The sequence below is a fragment of the Lathyrus oleraceus genome, chromosome 3, assembly GCF_024323335.1.
Source record: "Lathyrus oleraceus cultivar Zhongwan6 chromosome 3, CAAS_Psat_ZW6_1.0, whole genome shotgun sequence".
NCBI classification, from domain to species: Eukaryota; Viridiplantae; Streptophyta; class Magnoliopsida; order Fabales; family Fabaceae; genus Lathyrus; species Lathyrus oleraceus.
The window spans coordinates 224,569,196-224,573,944 of NC_066581.1; positions in this window are offsets into that span (position 1 = coordinate 224,569,196).

Here is a 4,749-nt window from a genome sequence, read left to right on the forward strand (position 1 = left end):
ATATTTACAAAAATAAAAGCAAGAAAAATAAATTCCTAAACTATTACATGGCTATGGGACAGATACATAATAATCAGGCGAGAAAGAATAAATTTACAACCTATACATTTGTTCCTAATATTATAAATAAAACAAAATTAAAATAAGGAAAGTAATGAAGCAAAAATAGAATAGATAAAAGCAAATAATAATAAAATAATAAATAAACAATGGTAATAAAGCAATAATAAAATAACAATAATAATAAAGTGATAATAAAAAGGTTAGAATTTTAAAAGAAATTATTTTAGGTTAAACAAGTTAGATTTTTTTTAGAAGTTATCAGAAAAATATGAGTTTAAAATAAATTAGTAATAATAAAAGAATTTAAAATACATTAATGTATAAATTACAAAATAAAAGAGTTATATGAAAAATATTAAGTTAGTTATTTACAAAATAAATAAAGATTATAGAAAATATCAAATTATTAGATTAATAGGTTTATTATTATTATTCAATTACAAAAAATGGTCAATTAGATTTTATTTACAAAATATATAAGGATTTATTATTATAAGTAAGTAATAAAAAAAAGTTATTAAAATAGTTAGTATTTATTATTTATTTACAAAAAATATAAAGGTTATAGAAAAATATTAAATAATTAAATTAGTAGGTTTTCACGCCCTACATTACTAAACCACGCAGTTAATATAGGATCAATGGCAGGAATTTAAATGGCAGAAAAATAAATGGCAGAAAAATAAAATGGCAGAAAATAAATGGCAGAAAATAAAACCCTAATTATTACAACGCTTTGGTGCAGTTACATAATAAAGATGGCGAAAAGTAAAACTGGAAATATTACAAGTTAAAACTTAAAATATTACAAGGGCGAAGCAGTTACAGTGTATGAATAACATAAATATGAGCGAAAATAGGAAATAATAATAAGGTTTGTTAAGGTTTAAGAAAAGGTTTATGGTTTAGAGGAAACAACACGGTTAAAGTTTTAGGTTTGAAATTTAGAGTTTGTGGCGAAATTGTCAGGGTTTAGGAAAAATCAGGGTAGTTAGTTATGAAAAAAATGTGCAGATCTAAATATATGTATATAAAAAAAATATGAATTAAAAAAAAACAACGGCGTTGCTAGCGCAAAATTGCGATCATCGCAACTGGATCGGATAACACAAATGTCACGCCTCATACACGTATATGTGAAAACGGCGTATTGACACGATCCGATCCGAAAACATAATCAAATTATAACATAAAATAGAAATATATATATATATATTTAACACACTAGTTACATATTATAAATTATATATTATATGATCCATATGCATTTTATTAACAACAAAATTATTATTATATTATATTATATATTATGAGACATGTAAAACTTATATAAAAACAAACACATCAAATACATAATACAATGAACCAAATTATTATACATGTTATACTTATGTGCATAAAAAAAAGCAAAACGGCGATATCCTGATATATTTAACCAAACCGCATGTATCTGGAATACATAACACAGTCACACATATGAACATGTATTTGAAACACAGTAACAAATATATCAACAAAATAGATAAAGTATATATCATATATAAACTATTACCAAACTGTGTGTACGATAGTATATATCAGCCACTCTCAGTTTCTCTTTTTTGTTCTGCCTTTTTTTTGGCCTCCCTCTATCAGTCATGCTAGTAAATATATATAGGAACAAATTAGGTTAATGATAATGGGCCTAAGTTTATTTTGAAACCCAATATTAAATTAAAAACTGAATAAAGTTAAATAATTAAAATAGTTAAAATTAAAATAAAAACTAATTAACCTATTTATTTATTCTAGACCCAATATAAAAATAAATAGACTCAAAAAAAAATAAAAGTCGGGCACCAAAATGCTCGAAAAAATAAAATGAACACGTCAAAATAATCAGCGCGAAATAAATGACTCGGAAAAATACAGCGTTTGGTCGGATTTTGAAATAAAAATTATGACCGTTTAAACTGCTCAGACTGATCAACATATGACCAAAAATAGTCGTAAAAATATTTTTAGCATGTCAAATTAAACCACGTGAACCGCAGATTAATGTTACCGACATTTGCAAACTTAAACTTGACATTTTTTTGTTGACTAATTTTAGGCACAGTTAAAAAGTTAATTTGACCAGTCTGTTTGTAAATTCCGAGAAATTATTCCGGCTAATATTAAGACAGAAAAAAATGTTATGCTATGAAGATGATGCAAATGAATGTGAAACAAAAAAATTGGTTAAAGTTAAAAATAGAGGGCAAATTTTGGGGTGCAACACATAGCACTTACTTCTGTTGAGCCTGCACAGTTATCAGCATGATGTCTCAACATTGATTTGAACATCACCTATTACAGCATTACAGGTTTACCTTATTTTATAACAGACAGAATTATAACGAACAGAAGGTAAAAACACAGGTAATTGTTAACCCAGTTCGGTGCAACATCACCTACGTTTGGGGGCATACCAAGCCAGGAAGAAGATCAACTATCAGCAGTATTAATTCAGAGTTAAACTCCCCCGTTTACAACTCTTCACTTAATCCCTACCCAATGCAATCTATACCTAGGAACTCCTAGATAGAAACCTCCAGTTTCCATTCCTATCACTACAATTCCAATGTAATGCTAAACAACTTGAACTTGCTTCACAGCTTCATTCAAGAACATAATCACTCTTGCCTACAGGCTTTGAGTTACAAATACTCTCAGCTTTGAACACTGAGAAACACATGGTAACCTTCCCACAGATTGAGAGGTTTACCTCACACACACCCCTAAATTTTCATTCTAAGAGGCTTACAAAAACTAGGTTACAATAAGCTATTTATAACCTAATCACCCAACTGGATTTGGTCCTTCAGAAATCGCAGCAAACTTGTTCTTTGCTGTTACAAATTCAGCAGAAAGTTTCTGCTACAATCAAGGTCTTCAATCTCTTAGTTCCTAAAATATCTCCATATTTAGTTCCTACAATATCTCAAGACCTCCACAAATAATGCCACATAGGATTCTAACTAATTTCCACATATTAGAGTGCTAACAAATAGGCTATTTGTTAGGTTCCTTAATTGTAGCTTGGTTGTTGGTTTCCTGGATTTTAGCCTGAGAAAAATGTTAAAATAGAAAAACTAAACAACCTATAATATAGCATATGCTGTCATGAATGAATGTCACAACATTCAGCTTGACATCAAGGTCCATATGCCAAGTCTGTTTTTCCTGAAAACAGACTGTACAAATTTGCTGAACTGTACAGGACCAATTTGTCCATTCTACAGTAACAGCTTACATTAATAAATGTCAAAGCATCCAATTTGACATTTACACATTTAGCCTTAAGTCAGTTCTATTATCCTCTTGAAGAACAGACTGATAAACATACTGAAGTGTAGCAGAACACCACTCTGTCTATTGTTCAGTATATGTTGTCAATGATGAATGTCATAACATCCAGTTTGACATTCAGACAGTAGACCTTATGCCAGATCTGGTATTTCCTTGATCACCAGACTGAAAATAAATACTGAGTTCTAACAGAACACCAACTGTTCTATTCCTCAGTATCTGCTGACAGGGATGAATGTCATAACATCCAGTTTGACATTCAATGAATCCTGTATTAGCTAATCCTGCAATAAACTACTCAAGTGTGTCATGACATCAGTCAAGACATCAGAGTACAGCTAGATATTCTAACCTACAATGCAGTCACACAAACACCTTCACAGCATGTCATGACATCAGTCAAGGCATTAGAATCCAGCTAGTGTTTTACCATACAATGCAGCCAATCAAACATCTACAAACTCCCCCTTTGGCAAATTTTTGGCTAAAACAGTTTGGCTTCACAACAGAGTCCATAGCAGCGGAAAACACACATCTAGCAGGAAATTAACCTAGCTAATACACTCAGAGTAACAGCACACTCACACAGATGGAAGTTAAATAAAAACTTCACATAACAACACACATACAGAAGTTAAATAAAAACTTCTAATTGCAGCACACATACACATACTCACACTCATAGAAGTGGAACCTCAGCTGCAGCACTACCTCTGGCTTGGAGGATCTTCAATATCTGTTTAGCAAAACACTTTGTTGTCCTGGGGCATCACAGGTGTTACTCCCCCTTTTTGTCAAAAATGTTGCCAAAGCAACACTTTAAATTACAGACCAACATAAACAGAATTACACACAAGTGACAGATACACAATCTTGATTTTATTTCACAGTTTCAATCAAGAATACCCCCTCTTGATCTTGCTTTACAGCTTTGATCAAGACACTACCCACTTGATCTTGCTTCACAACTTTGATCAAGTAGTCACACACTGTCTTCACAGCAGGTATATCAGGTGTCATACCTTGTTATCTGAGAACACATAGACCACAAGCTTGATGATTACTTGCAGCACAAAGACAGAACTCCCTCTGTCATGAACAACCAACTCTCCTCTTGAAACTTGGAGATCACACATGAACATATCCAACACCCCAAAGTTGGACCTTCACATACTTCCTGATTCAAAGAGAACCCAAACCACTTGATGAATGGAAAACATAAGACTCATCTTCATGTCTTCAAGAGCACACCCTCTGTTCAACCCTCTTGGCTGAACACATCCACACTCTGTGTCAATCTCTCTTCTAACCAGAACAGAAAACCACTTCATAAAGTGTTCTAACATTCGTTAGGAC